The sequence below is a fragment of the Motacilla alba genome, chromosome 3, assembly GCF_015832195.1.
Source record: "Motacilla alba alba isolate MOTALB_02 chromosome 3, Motacilla_alba_V1.0_pri, whole genome shotgun sequence".
NCBI classification, from domain to species: Eukaryota; Metazoa; Chordata; class Aves; order Passeriformes; family Motacillidae; genus Motacilla; species Motacilla alba.
In genome coordinates, this window is record NC_052018.1 from 75,837,494 (window position 1) to 75,859,152 (window position 21,659).

Below are 21,659 nucleotides of genomic sequence, written 5' to 3' on the forward strand. Positions count from 1 at the left end.
CTAGATCTGAGTTAGCAGCCCAGAAGACACCACAGAGGATTCATTACACAGGATGAACTTCCCCTGTATGTAGAGAAACACCAGGCACATTCCCTGCACTGCTAGGTGCATGTCAATCAAGCTTTGCAAGCTTTTGCAGCTCTGCACCTGCCAAAATGTGAATCCACCCTCTCTTTTTACTGTTTGTTCCAGCAGCTGCCTCTCCATGGGTTTGGGCCTGAGGCTGGAGGCAGCAGGAGGAAGGCTTCCAATCCCCATCCCAATTCCCTGTATTTTTCAAATTTTTCAGCCTTGAATTGACAGAGGACATGGCAGATCACTGCATATGCAGCCAAATGCAGTTGTCTCTAGCACTTGCTCAAAGAATAGACAAAATAGAGGAACTAACTTAAAACTGCCAGATGGTACCTGATTTACAGGGTACTGGCAAGGAAGTGTTGGTGCCAAGTGACTGCTAAAGAGTCTCCTAGAGCTTGCAAGAATTTACAACACTTTTTATGCAAGACTTAATCACCCCCATGGACATTTTTGTAAAAGGAGCACATTTAGGCCCAATCAATATGGAAAACTCTAAAGGAATAAATAAGACATCTCACTAGCTCAAACCACTGACAACATGGAGCCCTTTAGGAGTTGGTAGGCAAGAACTTCCTCTATAAGTTTGTTGTGTACTCACTTCTACCACCCCACGTCTTAAAATTTTTCATGCTGACACAAGAGAAGAGGAAAAAATGTGTTATCATACCTAAGCTATTTCAAGGTACTCTTCTTGCTTTAAGTAACTTAAGCCAATGGTTTAAATCAAAATTTCGTCTTGCCTCCAAGCATCTTAAGGGTCCATGGAAGATGTTACAGGGTTTTCATTTCCACTGCAATGTGATAAATACTGCTACAATTACAGGCACCATTCTTGGCAGCCTCAGATGCACCGACCTTGCCTGTCCGGACTGCCTTTGAACTTGCCATTCTAAACTCTTTCCTCTATATGAAAACATGATCTAGGGGAAGGAAGTTTGTGCTGGCCTGCACCTGCCCTACATGCTCTCAGAGCACAATAAGCTGCCTCATTTTAATTTGGCTAGTTTGAGCAAAAGCTAAAGGTTTTACCCTCCAACTTCTGTACTTTCGGCACCTGAGACACTCTGATGGAAGTCAGCTCAGCTCTCACTGAAGTCACTCCTCAAATCTACCATCCTCCAGTCACACCCAAAGTCTCCTCCAGTCACACCCAAAGTCTGCTGAGGTCTTGTGTAGGCATTAAAAATTGTTGAAACTCATTTTGACAGAAAAACACCTGTTTTCCAGAAGGTTCTGGCTGAGAAACACACGTCCATCTTCTGGAACAAAAAAGTTGAGGCCAACCTTATACACGGGAATTTCTGTCTTCCCCTGCTTCCCCCTCTGCCCTGTGAGAGAGCTGGGTCTCCTCAGTTTCAGAGAGTCCTCATCAGGATGGAAACAGAACTAAAAAAACTAGAGAAATTTTCTTACAAAATATCAGATTGTATCTTTTGCAGAAGACTTTTCCATGGACGGCCCTTAGCACACCCTTTAAACATATGATACCCAAAGAATAATGTCTGGCTCAGCAGAAGGCTGTCCCTGATCTGTCAGCTTTTTCTGATCCTTTTTGTATCGCTGTGTGAGCCTCAATATTTATCCACTTCCTCTTTTCATCCTTAATAAAATTGTTTTATTTGCACTTACCATCTATGAGCAGTTTAAGAACTATTCAGTATTCCTAGCACCCAGAACAACAAAAAAGCCAGCAGCCTTGACATATAAGAACAGATATATAATGTCTGAAAGAAGTAAAGCACAGATCCACATACCAGCTCACGAAATAAATTTCCTATCAGGAAGAATTTATTCCCACTTTTAGTTGGACTATACTAAATTATACCAGCTCAGTGATAAAGTGATTACACTATCCTCTGCTACACCTCCCCATTTAGTCCATGGGGAACATAATTAATGTGCAGTTTACATTCCTCTTGCAAAAATTAAGAAACACAAGTAAAAAAAAAATCTACATTACACTGTCCAGCACCACATCACTTGGGCACCTCCAGGATTCAATATTTTGCTGCAAATCACCACCATTTATTTAGACTCTTATTATGTGTGAGGCTGTGCTTATACCCAAATTGCTAGGAAATAATTGTTCAGGTATTTTGTCAAATTCTTTAATAATATTGAGAAATACCTGTATTTCAGTCATGCCATCGTTACCATTGGCTACAAATTCAGTAATGTTTAAAAATATCTATCAATTCAGTATGTCAGAGATTATTTAATATATGTATAAAGGTGTTATTGTTCATCAGCTCTCATCCCTTAACATTTGCTTCACTACTTTATTAATGAAAATGAACTCAGCATTTGCAGTTCCCATTACAGCTCCCCATGCTCTCCCATTCATACTTTTCATAATTTTCAAAAATTGCAAAAATATCACATCTTCTTTTCAGTTTCCGTTTCAGATTTCTACAGTCACAGCAGTCATTTTTATCTATTTGAAAGAAGATTACAAATTCATGGACTAATTTCAGGAACATTGCAGAAAATCTATTAGAGCAACTTATCACATCCTGCAGTTTCAAACACTAATGATTCAGCACTGAACTCTTACAGTAAAACCTTTAATAATCAAATCTAGGAAGTCTTATATATAATATATCATCTATTTAGTGTCAATGTGAAATCTAATTTGCATTAAAAGAACTATTGGTTACCAAAAAAATTAATAACTATGAAACTAAATGTGTCTTAAAGTACAGCCTTAAAAGGGTGAACTTAAATTGGTGTTTCAAGTTCAGCTTTCCATTTCATTTTGATTTTTCAGACCTAGAATTGTATTAAAATTTAAAAGTCAAGTACGCAGCCAGCTGGTTTAGGCTTATTTGGAATTAATTTCTTTTGAGAAATATGGTGCTGCGCCTACTACCCCCTTGTTGTAAGGAGCAATCAATAGTCTGCAGAAGTCTCAGCTGTTGAGGCATCAGTGCTCACCACTGGAAAATCTAGCTCATTAGCTCTTAGCTATATTTGCTGCTTGGCTATGTAGCCTCTGCAGGGCTAATGAGTAAAAAGCAGTCAAGACTTATTTTAGCCATAAAGATCTGACTGAATGCACACAGTGTCATGCTGAGGAAGAAGACACCATCATTACCCAGCCACTTTTCTGAGTAGAGCCCCACTATAAAATACATCTATTCATCTATTAATTTTCAAGTTTAAGAGTTTAGTTAAAAGTCTGAGCTTGTTTGTCTTCTGTTAAGAAAGAAAACAGTTCATGTTTAGGTTTAATATTTGTTAAAAAAAGAGAATAAAATCACTAAAAACTAAGGCACTTATTTCAGTTTTCCCAAACACAGAACAACAAAATTTCTCAGGCAGTTCAGCCTAAATATCAAGCAGCCTGAAACAGATCAACTAGAACTCATTTTTTGCCATGTTAGTAACTGTACTTGCAAGAACTCATAGCACTTGAGAAGGCCATGTAGAGAAACCAGACAAAAAAGCAGCAATGACCCCTTTTTAATTGCAGCAACACTTGATTTGTCACAATCATGAAGATTGTTTTGTGGCCCATTGCTAACAGTGAGAAGAGGCAATTGTTTCCCTTGAGGAAGCTAACAGGCACAGAGCAGCTCCCTCTCACTGCTCTGCTGTAGTGTCTCCTCCAGTCTTCCCCTCCACAGAGGGAACACCAAGAGAAGACAGCAGGACACAGAGTTCAATATGAACTGGTTGAAAGCTTCAGCAGTTTAGCACAGTAAATATTTTTTCTCCCACTTCCCTTAGTGGCAGAAATCAATACAGTTGACTAATAGTTACTCTCTCCTTCTTCAAATGTTCTAACGTAGGAATTTCACAGAATTAGCCTTCAAAATGTTTCTTCTTTGAGCTTTCTTTATCTTTACAAGAAATGAACACAGTTCATGTCACTGTTCTTGTTTTTGTAAGTGATTGACAAGTGCTCCTTTTCTGCCTGCAGGCCAGGAGAAAATGTAATCTGCAGCTATTTTAAGATCATTAGTAAATGTTTGCAATTTAGAAGAGCAACTCCCAAAATAAATGCAGATATGCACATTCAAAATTAAGAGGCTTAAAAGGCCAAAAGCTCCCACAAAGCTGATCAAAGTTACTTAAAGAGGGCAAGTCTCAAAACATGCAGATTTTGGCTTTTAAATGCTACTCCTCAATAAAGTTGCAGACCAAATACAAAGTTCTGATTTTCTTAGAAAAAGGGTGTTTTTTCCAAACAAATAGGCAGAGGCTCAGTTTTAGGTGCTTGCTTTCTGAAATTTCTGTTAGTGTAAAAAAATGAGAATGCTCTACATAATGCTTTTTGCTACAATGAAAAGAAAAACTTTCCTGATTGGTGGTTGAAGTTAATGGGAATTGATAAATTACTTTACATCCCAATGGATATGAAATCTCCAAAGTTTTAGATTGCAGTTGAACAAGAAATTACTTATGCAACCCAGTCAGCAGGATCAAATATACCTGTGGGGCTTTTTTCATCTTATCAGAATGTGACAAAAATCAGAAAATTCACAGCTTTGTGACTACAAGTTGAGAATGTACAGGTCACAAGCATTCTGTTTAGAGAATCGTAATTTATGAATGCTGCCTTTGCTTTCACAAGGCTAATTTTAAATTTAGGAATCCTTGGGTTGCTGGCGAACAGCTCCCCAGTGCTGACAGCAGCAGCATCTGGAGGGCACAGAGGAACGGATAATGTCAAAAGACCTCCTTCAGCTAGACAAGCCCTATTTTCACACTTCCCCAAGGCACACCTTGCTCTCAAAGGTACTCTGAGCTCTCAGACAGTTAATATACCATGCTAAGCACAAATCCACTGGCTAAAGCTAAGACTTTTTTTCCTTTTTATGTCTCTCTATTTGGCAACTTCATCAACAAACACTTCCAAACAGACATTGAGAGGAACTTGTGGCTGATGTGTTTGCTCTACCCCGGGAGGGGGGTGAAGGACCACGGAGCTGGCGTTCGTTCCAGCACTGCTGTGCTCTGGCCCAAGCCCCATTTTTAGCAGACTGATAGAAATGAGCTTTCATTAGAAAATAAAACAGTTTTGAGTAGCTTTCTGAAAAAGCTCGCAGAGAAACTACTCTCTGCCCTGGAGGCATTTGCCCTTCAAACACCTAGAGGGAGGACGGGGGCTGTGAGTACTATCACACTTCATCTCCCCCAGCTATAAATAGCAGCCACAGCTCATGAAATGTGCCCTCAGCCAGCCAAGAGATTGCACCCATCCCTGCTGGCTGAGGCCAGCGCTGCCATGCTCCAGGTTTTTAGGCTTTTCTCACCTCCCGGCTGCACACCACACCACTGGTGGGCGAGGTGACACATGGGCAGTGCTGACAAAAAGGTTGAACTGCACACCTTCGACCACTGCTCTGCCTGTCTCACTCTCCCCTCACGCTTCTCTCTGCCCCTCTCCACTGAAAGGTCTTGGTGCTCCCCACAAATCCCCCAAATCTGTGACCCCACAGATGGAACTCTACCCTGCGGGAGCCTCTCCCAGCACGGCACACTTCATGGCCTGGCTGGCTTTCTCCTGGAGTGAGGCTTGCATGGGGAATGATCTAATTTAGGAATGTGGCACAGAGTTTAGATACTCATCCAGAAGCAAATGAACTTTTTATTCTGCCAAATTTGGCTAGATCTTGCAGTACTTAGGAAACTTACCTCCAACATTTGGCTTGAAGCGGAGTTTTGTCTTAGGAGGTGAAAAAACCCAAACACCTTAACCCTAAGACACAAAAATTAACTTTTCTTTGAAATTCTCATGAGATCTCTGGTTGGTTTGGTCCAAGCTACAAGAACAATTTAAATGCGCATTTACCCTTCTTCCAGTCACAACCTGGAGCCTCAAATGTTGAGTTAAGTGTCAATGAAAACTATCCCAGAAAAACTGAAGAGATAAAAGAAAACAGAAAAAGAGCTCAAGCACTGGGCAAACATGACAAAACCTCATTTTATTCCTGGATTTTTAAAGAACAAAACCATGCGCTCTCATCTTTCTGTAATAAATGAGTGTCCTAAATGTGTATGTTATGTAAACAAGAAAAGCATGTGCATTGCCATGCCATGTGCACAAAATGTTCTTTCTTTGGGCCATATTAAGAGCCTATTTAGTTTTAAATACCTACAGCCAGCAAGTGCTGCCAGTGATGTACATCCACCTGTGCACAATGGAGAGGGTGCTGCTGCAGTGCACACGTTCTTTGTTACATGTGGAGGCTCTTAGGAGAAGGCCACCCACTTTCTCTCCAGCAGCAACAAGCTCAACAGCCATCTAAGTGTGTAAGTAAATGCCTGCTTCCAACCACAGCCAAGAGATACCAGTTTATTTCTGGCTCATCTAACTCTTCAGTCTGTTGTGTCCCTGAGGATAATTAGTCCTGAACTCAGGGAAACTGTTTGTCTTACACTGAGAATAGTCTATCAAATACTTCTTCACACAAAAACTCATTTAAAAGGATAAAAAACACTCCCTGAGGAACTGAATATATTTTTCAGTCTTCTAGTCATTTCCAGCAGGTGACATATCTGAAATCACAGAGCTTCCCCTTGGTAACTAAGTGAGAGCAAATTAGCATCATTTTGAACTGGGGAAGCTGCACCACAGCAGCCTCTGAGGAGCAAGTTCTATTTGTTGCAAACAAATCTGATTTGCTCAGTTTTGCCTCCCCACAAATGTTACACCGCAGTATGTACAGAGGAAGTTGTTTTACAGGGCAAGCCACCATCATCGCTGCAAACAGGCATGGTTTTTATGTCCCCAGGAGAGGAAAAATAAACATGACAATTTGCAGCTACCACAGGTAGTGGTTGCAAGGTAAACACTCTCACCAGCAGTTCCCCCCAGGGCTCCCAGAAATATTCCAAAACTAGGTACATCCAAATGCATCTCCCAAAGGATCAAAGTACAATTTTCTTTCTTGATAGAAGGCACTGAGTGGTTGCTAACAGGTTGTAGTTATAGTCCTTTTGCTTCCACTACTTGCAGAAAGAAATACTCTTTGAGGTTTTTCCTGATGCAGTGATGGTCCATGCACGAGAACTTTATTTTGGCCAGAGATGCCCATAGTGTTTTTCTGGGAGGACAAACATCTTGTCCAGACCCCATTAGAAGAGGGACCTCAGCTCTTACAGCAGTTTGTCAAGTCTCTGACCATGCAGCTAGAGGTGTGCTGGTCCAGCAAAAAGGCCTAGGGCTATAAAGAGGATGAACCCATCTAGAGGTAAGTTTTAGGTATAAATTACAGTCATGTCCTGATTTCCATACTTGGAAAAATAAAGTGCCTCTGACACATCTTAAAATTAAAGGAGTTAAAAGACTGGCACAGCTACATTTGCCTGGGTCTTCTCCTACATGCAGACACAGCCCCTGCACACTAAATTCTTCTAAATGAGACATTAGAGCAAAGCCCTTCACGGATATTAGTGGAAGACTGTGTCCTCTGGAGTGTGCAGAAGAAGCACTTGCTCCTTACAAATAACACAAGGTAAATCTGAAAGCCTTGCATGGTTTTCAGCACTTACTAAGGAAAAATTCCTAATTAGGGACTGAATAATGGTATGGAGCTAGGACTTCCTACAGTGATGTTCCTACCAATCCATCAGGCTAACTGGCCATGATATGCTGTCTGGATAATAAATGTCACTTAGTGCTCATTAATATGTCCTTTACTAAAACCTATGTAGAGAGGGCAGAAATAAAAATTATGCAAAAGAGTGCATAAAGCTGACACCACCCTGGACTCCGTGGTGCAGGCAGGTGACATGTTGGCTCCATGGGAGTTTGCCCTTGCTTTCCTGTGGACACAGGGATTTCCAGTCTTAAACAGCAAGTCAAGATCCCATTTCCAGCTTGTTAAGTTGTGACCAACTGGAGAACACAGTGGTTTTAGTATTCGTGTTGACCTACTATAGACAGATATGCACACACAATACCTCTAGTTTTTCTATACTAAACTCCCATTAATCTCCATGGAAATTATTCCAAAATATGAATTCTTTATTGGCAAAGCTCTTGCCCTCCCTCTGATCTTAGGAACTAATCCCTGTTCCTCCCTGTTGGCTGTTTGTGAATTCATGGATTAAGGAGGTCATTAAAAAATGCAGACTGGAGGAAAAAAAAAAGCAAACAAACAAAACACAGAGAAATTAGAAAAGGGCTGATTACATTGCTTGGCATTTCTTCACCTTAGGCAGGTTGAGATTTTGTCTTCTTCTTGTATGCACAGCAAGGAGCAGATGCTTCTTTTGAAAGGGACTGCCACCCTGCCACCATGAGCAAAACCTGAATCCTAGTTGGGTTTTGTTTCCATATTTATAATGAAAAATTTCCATTGGTATCTGTCCTCATTAAGGGATGGATAAAGAGATGGGGCCAGGATGTCCTCTTTGCAACATGATGATAGGCCTTTCAGAAGTCTCACAAATACAGAATCACTTTGGCTGAGGGGAAAGACCAACTTCAGATGGAACTGTGGGGAATAACAGAAAAATTTTCTAAATGGCTTTGCCACTGGAGAGACCTTAACACAAAACCTGGACACCTCAGAAGATGCAATTTTACAGTGACTCTGTCCCTCAATTTCACTATTTTCCTTATACTGTAAAAGGCCTTTCCTTCCCAAAGCCACAATGACAGGGCTGCATTGACTGAGGTCTGTTGAAAGGCTTTAATGAAAACAAATGTGTTAAGTTGGCAATTATTACATTCACAAGCACTTTAAGCTATTAACAACAAAGACAGGAGCTAGGAAGACCTGGCATAAGCATGTTGAACTTATCATGTTGAACTTATGCTTTACAGACCACAGTGAAGTCGACACACTCAACAAGGCATGTCTCCACAGCAGCAAGAATAGGCTTGCATTAAATGCCATATTTATCTAGACTTCACCATGAACTTAATCATAGTGAGGGAGAAACAGACCCACAAGAAAACATCAAAGGCTTGAACAATTACAATATTGTTAAGACTCCTTAACAATATTGAAACCTCTGATGCTAAAGTTTTTCTGCATTTTAATTCCCTTTAACCTCCTGGGAATCGGAGATCAGGAAAACAAAAGGATGAAGCATCTGCCTTCTGCAGCCTTCTTCGGTGTGCACATGAATACAAGGACAAATATTGTCAGATGCACTCGACAGCTGTAAAAGAAACAGTTTCTTTCCAGTCAACTCCTTGATAAGGGAAAGAAAACAGCTGCCCCTGGGTCATAGGCAAGGAAGAAATGCTGCTCTCAGAAAGTCCCCGAGGCTGAATTTCAGCAAATATCTCCTTCATGTGTGAGGTGAGTTTTTTCCATTTTCCAACAGAAATTAAAAGCAAAACAAATGGATAGGACCTCTTAAAACAAAATGTTTGGGCACAGGTATTAGCATCCTGCTTTTAAAACTGGGCAGATGAAGAAGAGGGCTAGATGAAGTCTGGGACTGGGTTTTGCAGAAATAAGGTGAGTGTTTGGAGGCTGTCGAAGCTATGTAACATGGCCTCAGGGGGTTAGGAGGAAGTAAAGAGTGGTAAAGTTTGCATATTTTGGTACAAAATACTCCAGAGTGCTCATATGAGGCCCTGCATTATCTAAGACCATCCATTTCCTGGAGTCAGGTCATATATAGTTACATTAAAAATTACATAGTGCACTAAGTACCTGAGAACTTCCTTTTCTACATATACATAATAGTCATCCCTCTGCTAAAATCTTTATACCCACCTATCCTGACCCTTGTACATGCATTTCATGAAACATCTGTCACTTGCTTTAGATCACAGCAATTTTTAAATTTCTTACCACAATTCCTCCATGCTCACATGTCATTACCAGCAATAAAGACTTTGCAAAGATGAACAAGGTGAAAGCTCTCCTGATTGCACACAGAGATAAAGAATTTGTAATATATTTAATAATTGTTTTAAAAAGCAAACAAATACATTACAGTATCTTTGAGTGCATGTGCCTAAAGCAAAATGCATTGAAGGAAAAGGTGTTGAATAAGAAAATTACGCTTTTCAGATTCTTTTTTAACTTAATTAAGGTTTACATTTTTCTTTCAGTTTTCACAAGAAAAATATATTTTTAATTTCTGTATATGACCTTCTTATGTTTTAGCCTGAGTATGAAAGAGCCTGAAGATAAACTATCTGGATCAGTGGAAAGTAATTTAAAGCTACCTGAATAAATACATGCTCATCTGAAGGAGAAAGAACATGAAATTTGCAATCAAACTTCAGCAGTTCTTGAAATTACCATCTCACATGGATGGCCCACAGCACTTGGGAGGCCTGAGGAGAGAGACCTACACTTGCATGAAGAACAGAGCTCTGGCCTCTAATTGGCAGCATCCTGGAGGGTCACACACATACATTTTCCTGAAGGCTTTTTCCTCTTCTGTTGTACCCCTTCCCATAAATTAGAGTTTTTCATGGTTCTGGGGAGCCATAGCCAGAGCATGTAGAAATTCAAAGATTTGTACACTACAAAACCTTCTCTACTACAGGAATTTCCACCAGCTTTTCCTCTGAGTTTTCCTTTTCCCTGCCCAATCTGTACTCACTGAAAAATAAATAAATAAATAAATAAATAAATAGAGGAAAACAATCAAGACTCTTCAGTCCCTTAGTGAGGTTTGGTGTGGATTCTGAGAGCAGCTGCTGAGATAAGGCTGCATTTAACATAAGCAAGAGAACAAAAATTTGAAAACTCGCGCAGTTGGTTATTGCACACCCTTTCTCCTCCTTGCATTCTGCACTGAAGGGTAAGTACCTGGTCAGAATTACTGGACTTCAGGAACTGAAAGTTTAAGATAAAAGTAAAAGCATGTCTTATATGACTGTTGTGAAAAAATATTCTTCTACTAAAGAACAGCACAATTTAATTATAAATAATATTAAAACAGAGCCACCATGAGCAGAAAATACAAAACTGCTGAATGACAACTGAATAAACTATGTATTAGGATCCAGGGTAAATTACAGTAAAAAAAAAAATCTTCTACTTTAAAGAATTAGTCCTTGAAAAAAAATCATTTAGCATCTGTAACAAGAACAAATGCACTTTTTCATGGCATGATGGTGCAGAGTGCAGAAGGACATGACCACACTTCGCCAGGCAATCTTCACTTTTTAGGCATTGCAGAATTTCTCAGAATTGACTCATTAGACAAATTAACTCTTCGTAATCAATATTGCACTGTGAATTTAGACCTTCTTTGCATATTTAAAATTTAGTTAGAATTTCATTTGAGAAAAGCAAAGAGTGCTTCTGTCTGCCATGCTCAACTTGTTAGTCTTATCTAAGTCTTTAATTGTAACTTTGTAATCTATAAATGATAAAAGCTGAGGAATGATACGTCAATATTCCCAATTAGACTGAATCTGAAAATCCAATGTGATGAGTTTAGATAAGCTGAGATTTTTTTTTTTATTTTTAGTGAATAAATTGTTATTGGGATTCAGATGACTGATCCTAATCCTAACTCTAACACTGCTTCAAAGTGGGAGTTCAGGCAAGTCACTTAACTAATTTTATTTTGCATCAGAAATGACAAGTACTTCTCCTTTCAGCAGAACACCTAATGATGTCCCCAAGGAAACACAACAATATTTTCACTTACTTGATTTAATTCTGTGATGTAGACTGTGATACAATGGAAGACCAAAGGGATTTGCCAAAGTTGCCTTTATGGATCAGAGGTAGCTCTGTGGGAAGAGGACAAGCAATTTCAGAAAAGGTCTGTTCTAGGTGGCCTCACAAGGGTATTAGTCACACTGATGACTCAGGGAAGGTAACTCTGATTAAAGCTATTGGCAGCCAAACAAAATATGAGTAAGGCCAGTTTCTGAGCACTTTACCATATAGCATTGCTAATGACTTCTATTTTACATTAAAAGTTGCTACTCAGCGGGAAGTGATACACTGGAGGCAATGTCAGAAAGTTTTTTAGTGGCTGGCAACCCAACAGCAGTGTTATATTACATACAAATAATTTGATGTAGTTTTGACCATCTTTTCTAATGACTGAGATAGCTCTCCAGACACCAAACTAATAAAAATGGCATTTGACAAGCCTGAGCAATTGACAGGCGTGCAGAATACAACTGTTGATGAGATGGTTTTAATTCAAGGTAATCCAGCTGCTGTCTCAGCCAGTTCAGACTCAATCTCTGCACAAAATCATGAAACTCGTAACCTTTATGCTACAGACAGCCCTATCTAAATCCAAATACCTCCTCCACCCTCCATTCTCCTCCCTGTTACCCATGCACCAGATCTTCAATCTTCCTGGCAATCATCAAAATAAACAAACTGAACAAATAAACAATCATAAAAAGCAGCTCATGGATGGATCTCATTAATGCTCCTTCCATGAGTGACAGGTTTATCTGGTTAACTGAGTAAAGTTTATCGGGGGGGGGGGGGGGGGGGGGGGGGGCTTTCAAAGAGACATTTCAATCTCTTGGCCAAATCTTCCTCATCTCTGCCCTGCCCTCTTTGAAGGAGTGGGAGGAGGATGAGGAGAGAGGGCTGTAGAGAGTAACAGGAAGAAAATGGCAAGACAGTACTAGCACATGAATTTTCCAGGATTTCCTTTAATCCTTGGCATTAGGTTGAAGGCTCTGTGCTTGCATAGGAGTAAGATCGTGTCAGTTTGATGATGTACTGGCAATGGACAGTAATAGCATGTCCCCACTTAATTCCTTCAGATTTGTCAGAAACTCCAAATATCATTCTACTGGGAGGCTCTGCTGACTTCTGGGAGCTGCAGGAGCAGGGAGAAGTAGTACCAAAGTGACTCATCAACTGCCCAGGGAGATCTGCATCGTACAGTAGTAGCAAGGAGTGCCAAGTACAGTGTGTGCTCCACAGTGTGAGGCAAGCATGGAGCAGTTACTGATGAAAGCTGGTCAGACAGAGGTGAAAGCCAGTGACTGCCAAAACCAGCTTACCTCATTTAAAGGAGATGTGAATAAATCCTTTTAGTGCCTTGCTTTTATAAGCTGCAAAGTGTCAGACATCAGTGGACTGGGCAGATTTGACCAGCGCAGGAAAGAAGGAATGATAGGTTTATGATGTTGCCAACACCATCACCAAGATAATAAAAATGCTGCTTCAACACATTTTTAAGGCCACTGTGCATGAAGCAAAAAAATTACAAACACACTGAATTATTGTGAAGAGTCCAATATGTTGGAACTCATCAGTGAACTCCAGCTCTAATGGTATATTGGGCCCATGTCCAGGACATGCAAGAACTGTGATTATAGTGCAGTCCAGACAGGCTGGACCACGAAAAATGCCAGGGCACATTTAGGGTTTCCCTAAAAGGTTGTAACACCAGTTCAAAGAGATCAAGTACAGTGCTCTTAACTATCAGCTGAGTCCCTGTGGACTCAGCAGAGGTGGAACAAACTTGGCTGAAATGTGTGCTGTAACCTCACGACTGAAGACATGGCCAAAGAGACACAAGTCTCAGGTACAGGTGGTTTTGAGAAAAACAAGTTACATTATTTGAAATCATGTCTCATGGGAGAGAAGCAATACATTTTATCCTGTAGCACTGACCAGGTGCAAGAAATATAAGGTACAGGAGAAGTCAAGGCCTCCAATATTTTTCAAGTGCTTTTAGTAATGAAGTGATTGTGTCTAGACAGATCCCTGCAACACCTGTCTTCTGCATTGCATCATGCAATGTCTTCCCCAGGGATCACATTGAAGTCCAAAGGTCTCCCAGTCGAGGTGAGAGACAGCTGTGTGCCCAGGTGTGGGGCCTTGGTCCTCACAAAGGCATCAGTTGGGGTGGGGTGGAAGGGCAAAATACTGCCCTTAGGTGAGAGAATGTGGGAGGGACTGGCTGGGAGGGCAAACTGGAGAAAGAGCCCTCGGGCACAGGGTTGGGCAAACTGGAGAAAGAGCCCTCAGGCACAGCTCTGACACTGAATGGGGTTCTGCAGTGACTGTATTACTAGGATATGAGAAATGTTCCGTCTCCTCCCTGCAGCATTGCCCCAGGCTTGATGTCCTCCCCAGAGAAACAGCTGGGTCCACTTTTATGCCTCAATGTGCTAAAACAAGGGAATTTAAACGTGATAAGGTGAATGGTCTAGAAACAGAGGCCTGTGAGAGGAAAAAGGAGAATGGGGGTTGTTTCGCATAGGGAACAGATGACCTAGGAAGGACATGATGATGCTTTTCTAAAGGCTGCTGCTAAGAACCAGCAAATAAATGTTTTTCATCTCTTTGGAGGGTGGGATAAGAAATAATAAGCTTGGGCTGACAAAAGAGCAACTTAGTTTAGACATTAGGAAAACTTTCTGACGATAGGATAGTCAAGCACTAGGATGGGTGCAAGGCTGCAATCTCTTTGTCCCAGAAGAAAATTTAAGTCTAGCTTGGACAAACAATGGCACAGAAATCCTATCTCAGGATGGGGATGAGCCAAATGATATTAACAGGCCCATTCCAGACCTACTTTTCCCTGATTCTCTTTCATAAACACAGAATCCAGCTGTGACCCTCTGAAGCAGCCTAAGTACAGCATGGTTTAGATGTTTCCTGAATGAGTTTTCTGAAAAGAAAACAACTACAGTACTCTGAATATCCTAATGCTGCAACCTCTTATGACTTTGTCTTCAGTTTTACTGTACTTGACCCATTTCTTAAAACTCTGACTCCTGGAGTCAAGCAAATTCATGAAAGCTAAGTTTAAATAAGCAAAAAGCTAAATTTATGTTGCAGGGAAAAAATTGAAATAAATAATAAATTAAATATTAAATAATAAATTAAATAAATTAAAAGCATAGCAGAGAAGTACTTCCAGCAGCTATAAATTCACAAGAAAAGTAAAATACATCATTTAGCTTAAAAATCAAAAATCAGTTGATTAAAAAATCCTATGATTTGGATTGACTCCATCTATTAATACTTAATGTTTTTCATGGCCATCCTCTAAGTCAAGTCGAGGCCTCCAGTTAGCATGAAAGGAAATTCTGTTGCTTAAGGAAAGATTCAGAAACCAAATGGCCCTCCCAGAGAGTGACATAGACCTAGGGATATGGAAGGCCCATTTTCAATCCAAAACTGGGAAGCACTCAAAGAAACCTGCTGATGACAAAAAAAAAAACAAAACCAAAAAACAAAACAAACAAACAAAAAAACCACAAAACAAAACCAAACAAACAAAAAACCCCACCAAACAACAAAAAACCCCAACCAGTTAACCAAAAAGACTCAAACAACAACAACAACAACCCAACTAACAACAACAAAAAAAAAGGCCAAAAATATTTTATTGTCACAAAAAAATGCAACTAAGAACATGGAACATCTTGCCACAGGATACTGTCTATTCTTCATGTGAGTGTGTGTGAGCATGCCTAAACATCTGAGACTCCAGCACAGGAAATCTCTGAGCCACAAATTCTTGGTGACTGAGAAAATTTTGGGGACAAAATATTACCCTGCATTTCCCTTTCTTCCATAGTCCCCAGGACTTATGGTAGAAGACAAGATATCAGGTTATACTTTTAATCTGACCACAGAAAGATGGTCTCGTGTTCTTTTACTTTTTTGTTGTGGTCCTGATGAGCTGCAGCACACAGGCAGAGCTGCATGAGAAAATTTTATATCTGTTCTCTGAATAGCACACTGCCTTTTCCAAGGCTGTCAATCACACACTGGCAATAAATTCTCAAAATAAAAACTTTTAATATAAATAAAATGCACAAATAAAACTGAGAGTGGAGCATTAGTTGGGTGCAGGAATGTAATGATACTTATCATAAAAATTGGTGCAGTGTGAGTTTTCATCTGACCTATCATCACTCTGCAATCTTTTTCATTATCATAAATCAAAAAGCATTGTTTGGTTTAAATCACTTGCTGCTTAAAGATGAATCACCTTCGATTTCCTGAGCTTTGCTTACGGCAAAAAGGGGGAAAAAAGCTTTCAAAACTGCACAACAGTAAAAATTTCTGGTCTCACTTTGCATACAAAAAAAAAAAAAAACCTGAGAGAGCTCTAAAACTTAATCTAGCAAGCAACATAAAATGAAGCAGAACTGTGATTTAGGAAAAAAATATTTCTCCATCTGCAGAGCTATTAATCTACAGTTTGGTCCAGAGAGTTCAAATACAGCAGTCTGTGAAGAGGGACCCCAGGCTCTAATGACTTCAAGAAGATAGGCCCTCAAATGTTTAATCTAGCTACAGGTGCATATCTAAGCTTCTCTGTAACATCTGTCCCTGTGGATAAGAAACCGCTGAGCATCCTACACTGGGCTGTGCAGACACCAGCTCCATGGCTTAAAGCGTATCCTGTGTGCTGAGGATTGGCTCACCCAAGCCACCTCAGTGGGTTTGGCCAGTCACCTTTTCTCCTTCTGAGAAGCAGAGTCTTCCTCTTCCTTCATCCCACCACCTTGGCATTACATCCCATGCCCAGAAGTGCAATTAGATTCCTGCCACTTTTTCCAAAGTCAGGAAGAATAGGGTCATTTAAAAAGTCAGTTGACTAAACTGATGAGCCCAATGGGCTGGAACAGCAAAACTGATCACAGCTTGGTGTAAGTCATGCCCAGGGGGACAACACAAAAGAAATATGCTGCACACAGTCATATCTAGGTTTGTTCTGTGAAGAAAACCCTCATAGGAAAAGAAACAAGCAAAAATAAAACAGGCTTCATTTTTTATGTCTCCCATTAGCTAGAACCCTCATGGCAATTCCCATCAATTTTGGATGTCTGGATACTAGCCAGGGAGCACTCAGCTTCCATATGCTTGGCAAAAAGAGCAACAGCAACAACACAATGCTGTTGTCAGGCAAGGCAGGTAAATCACTGCATAATTCTTCACAAAACCAATTTTCTGAAAATTTCACCCCACTTTAGTAAACTGAAATTAGCCAAGTTCGGTAATAAGCCCAGTAAGTCACACAAGAAATCCTAAATCTCAAAACCTGCCTGATGGAGTTGGCTGTGTTTGTCCATTCAGCCATGATTTTTGACTGTTCGTTATGTCTGTGAAGCAGAAATGGTTTCTTGCACAGAGAGTAGTTATTTGTTGTCCTTGGGAGGCAGTATAAGCTTAAAAGGCAGTAGGGTAGAGGCAGAGGAAGAAGGGTGGGGGCTGGACTCAGATGCATCTGTGTTTGAACCTCAGTTGTGTTGCTATCTGTCTTTTGGGGAAGTCAGCTCACCTCAGCCTCACGTTCCTCTCTCTGTGTAAAACAGAGACCCTATACACAATTGTGGGGAAAGTGTGCAACTTGTTAAACACGTAAAGTAGTAAAAGAGCAATTCATCTTGCTCATTTTATCTGTCTGTAAGTTACTATCTGGTCTAACTGTGTTCCTTCCACAGCTCAGGGACAGAGAGAGCTTGGATAAATCACCTCCATTTTCTTCCACTGATGGTGGAAGGAGGCCAGACACCTGGCCACATTTAGGCAAAATTAATCCTATTTTCATGTCCAGAATCATAGTTAAGACCAGAAAACTTCTGTTGCTAGCACATCCCAGCCTCCTCTGTTAGAAAGCTGAAGGATGTGTACACATTGAGCAGGCTTATGAATTTTTCTTTCCAGAAACTAAATTCACAATTTCAGAAGCCCACTTTTTCTTTACTTAGGACTTGATAATTTATTTGAGACATTAGGATAACATCACTCACTGGCTTTGATCTATCACTGCTACTAGGTTGCCAGCTTGCTCCCTTCTGGCAGCCCATCAGCCCCCATGTAGTACACAGGTAGGATTTTTGATTTGTGAGCATCCGTTGCCTCAAATTCAAATAAGATTATTGTGGTAACAGGCCCACATGTTTTAATGAATATTCCTGACACTGAACAGACAACCAGCACAGACCTCACCCTTCACAATCTTTAACCAAAAGTTGTGTGTCTTTTGGAAAAGGAATGAAGGGTAGGGAAAGAGTACAACAGGCTGGACAAGGCCAGAGTCTCTCCTTGAGGTAACAGACCTCTAAAATCCTTTTCATCTACAGAAATATTGCAGAACATCCTCAAATTTAATATAAGCTGAACAGACATCAAAGAAGAATGGCTTGTGGTCATTACTGCCTGACATTGAATTCACATGTGAGTCACAAGGAACTTATACTGAGTTTTGAAGTCTGACCCATGCAGTCACAGGATTGTATTCTTTGCTTTACTCTTGGGTGGTATTTTTTTCTCAAAGCTGAAAGTTTTCTTCATCATACAGCATGATAGTTGGTACTGCAAAAAGCACCTACTGGTGAATCTCTAGAGCTCTTTGCCCTCGAAGTCCCTTGACTGAACAAAAATTTTCTAATGTATTACATTTCTTCCATTAACAGTAATAAACAAGAATTTCCATAATCAAACTTTTCCACTCCTCTGGAACTACCAACTGACTTTGCAGGGAGGAAAGCAAGGCAAAAGAATTATGCAAAATCCTCAAAATCACAAAGTGAGTCAGACTCCAAGGCAAAAAAAAAAAAAAAAAAAGCAGGGAGGAAGGAGGGGAAAACAAACCCTTTAGTTCTCCTATCTGTGCTTCTGCCCCAAGGCAATCCCTGTCTTTCACAGCTAGGGACCAATTCAGATACCATTTACACACAGATAATTCCATGACACTTTCAGAGTTAGCCTTGATTTACGGCACCATCTGTGAGATCAGCATGCGGCACAAGACACTCTTATGACTGGAAAATACTTTACTGACAAGGAGAAAATATATATGTATTCCTTCCTGCTCTCTGTTGCTCATCTTTGATGGCTACCTTTCTTTGAATGCTTTCATTCAAACCTTGACTCAACCAGGATTTTTTTCACATTTAAGTAGCCTTGTTAGTTGGGTTAGGTGTGATACATCTTTCTGGTCATGCAGCTCCTTTGGCATGCCCTATGACCTTGTCAAGACTTCTCTAGTGATTTTCTTTTCCATTTGACTGTTTTCTGCTTCTTGGTAATATAGCCATCATCTAGATTTTTTCACTTGCATAATATGTCCCATCTTCTCAGCAATAATAACAACCTGCCTGTGGAAAAAAAAAAAAAAAAAAAAGAAACAAGAAGAAACCCTGTATCCTCTACCTACTCATTTGATTACAGGAAAATCACCAATTATACTTTGAGAATTTTAACAAAGCACTGACATCTTGCCAAATCATCAAGCACTGCTTCTCTCTGGAAGATATGTATGAACATCGCTGCCTGGCATCTGTGTTCATGCAGATATAATGCATCAAGACTGAAATAAATTGTTTACAAACATACAAATAAAAAGAAGTGGGTTCTATGCAGAGTATTTTAAGCACTTCTCTGCCTCTATCCTGCCTTTCTTAAGGTATACGTGCAAAGTCGCTGAAAGGAAGATTAACTTATTAACAAGTGTGAAACGCAACATTAAATCACTCCAGTGACCCTGTGAAAGATTTAGTTACACAGGGTAGCCTACTCACTAAGTCACAGTTTAAATGAATTCCCCATGTTGCCAGTTGCCAAAACATCGGAGCTATTGCCATTTCCTCCCCACTTTGGCACAGGTGCCTGACTGGGATGTCCTCATCTCTGTCCCTTCCTACGTTGCACGTTCTAATGGGACTAGAGAAAAACCCCCACTTGATTTGTTCTAAGCAATGAGGAACTCTGGCTTTCTTCCCTCTGCTCTTCAGAGAACAAAGGAAATAAAATATTAACAGCTTTACTCATGCTTTCCCCTCAGTTTCTGAGGTAACTTTGCAATGAAGATAAACTTCTGCATCATGCTCAGGCTGCTACCCAGGGCTCTGCCATGAGAGGACCAGGCTTGTTTGCTCCTCTGAGGACTGTGAAGCAACAGCAGTTGTGTTGGGGCTGCTTGTGCTGCCAACAGTGTCAGCACAGGTGTTGTCACAGCGACCAAAACATCTGGGTCTGAGACCCAAAGCATCTGTGTTGTCTCTCTGGTTACTGACATCAGTATCTGAGTTAAATTAAAAATACATGGCCATGGGTATTTGTAGATACAACACATGTAATTTGTCCTCATGAGCATGTAGCATATGAAGCATTTGAAAAATACTAATTCTCATTTCAGATCTTACAGGGAAAGGACACTGCTCAAAAATAATTAATTTGGATATAATTTTAGGGCAGTTGCTTAGATTTCTGTGCTGTTGAATGGGTAGGGAAAACTGTGCCTTCTAAAAAGCACAAGATATTATACTATACTAAGGCAGCCATTTTTAGAAGAATATTCAGTTGCATTTTACATTGCACCTCCTCCTATCTCAAATGAGGCTTCTGTGGATTGAAAAACAAAATTTTTCTCTGTCTGTTCAGGCAATTTATAAGTTCTTGGTAGTACCCAAATTTTTTTACTAACTATGGAATTATCATCAGTGATATAGCTGATGTATAAGAAAAGATTAAACAGCACAGGACTCCTTAGCTTGAAAAAGGAGATCTGTGATTGAGGAAAATCATGCAGAATGTCAAGAATGATTATCAGAAGTGCTTCTAAAAACTCAGCAGGGAATACTACTCACTAATCTTTGCAATGCAAAAGGTGGGAGTTGTCATAGAAATCATCAGGCTGCAAGATAAAAAGGAGCAAAAGAAGTGCATTTTCACACAGGACCAAGTTAAACTGTGGAATTCATTGCCAATGGATAGTGCAAAGACCAAAAGTACAAGCAGATTCAGGCACTATTATAAAAATTCATAGGAAAGAGACAGAAATTGAGGGTAAATACAAAGATGCGGACCTAACCTATAGCTCAGGAAATTCATAAGCTTTTCCAGGGGTAAGCTTATGAAGAAAGGACAGATGCAACCACTGAGCAGACATCCACCTACATCTGCCACCAATGTATGCATCCTGCTCACTGGACACAGATGGTGTGAACTAGTTGGGGGTCAGAGAAAGATAGCAAAAGAAAAACGGATCCCTGGCTGGGCCCTGATTTCAGCTCTGGGTGTATTAATGCTTTTTCAGGTAAGGAACTTGCACTCTGAGCAAATGATTAATTGACATAAACACCCAAATCTAAAGCTAAATTCTGCTTTAGCAATCCTAGCTAATCTCCCTGCCAGGAGAACAGGAACTATAAAAACTTTCTTCTCAGACCACACCAGGACCCTGAAGTGTTTCTAATTCTAGCAGCTGGTATCAGCAAGTCACTTAACATGTCTGTGCCACCTTTGGCCTATGCCTTTAGAACAGCAGCCATCAATAGCAACTTCTTAGGTGCTACTCTTGGCCATGAGCCCAAAACTCTTCCTCTTTATCAGCTCACAGATATAAGAGGTGGCAGTGATGGAACATGGAACATCAGTGATGTTCCATTTATCTATGAATGGAGAAAGCCAAATTTTGTCATGGAATTGGAGCATAGAGGGAGGTGGGGCATGCAGGGCAGAAAGACAAAAAAGAAAACATGAAGAAAAATTCAACAAATTCTCACCACACATAGGACAGGCTGCTGTAGGTAAGAAAATATATAAGCTCCCCAGGGTTAATTATAAAGGATATAGGAAACTCTCAGCAAAGTATTATCTCCAATTACTGCCATTAGTTGAATCAAGCTGTGTCTTCATGGGGGAGAATACAAGAAAGTCACAGTGCTCCTCTTCCACTTCTGTCTCCTC

The 21,659-nt window shown here is 40.3% G+C and overlaps 1 protein-coding gene across 2 annotated transcripts in view; it reads right to left on the reverse strand.

The window, feature by feature from the left end:
- The window catches only part of LOC119698574, a 341,074-nt gene that overhangs the window by 264,328 nt on the left and 55,087 nt on the right, over window positions 1-21,659 (reverse strand). The window contains exon 3 of one of the 2 annotated variants that reach the window (XR_005256172.1): window positions 11,665-11,749. The exons of the other annotated variant lie outside the window; for it this stretch is intronic. The gene's annotated coding sequence lies outside the window, so the exon portion shown is untranslated. The remainder of the gene's footprint in view (window positions 1-11,664; window positions 11,750-21,659) is intronic. 2 annotated transcript variants of the gene reach the window in all.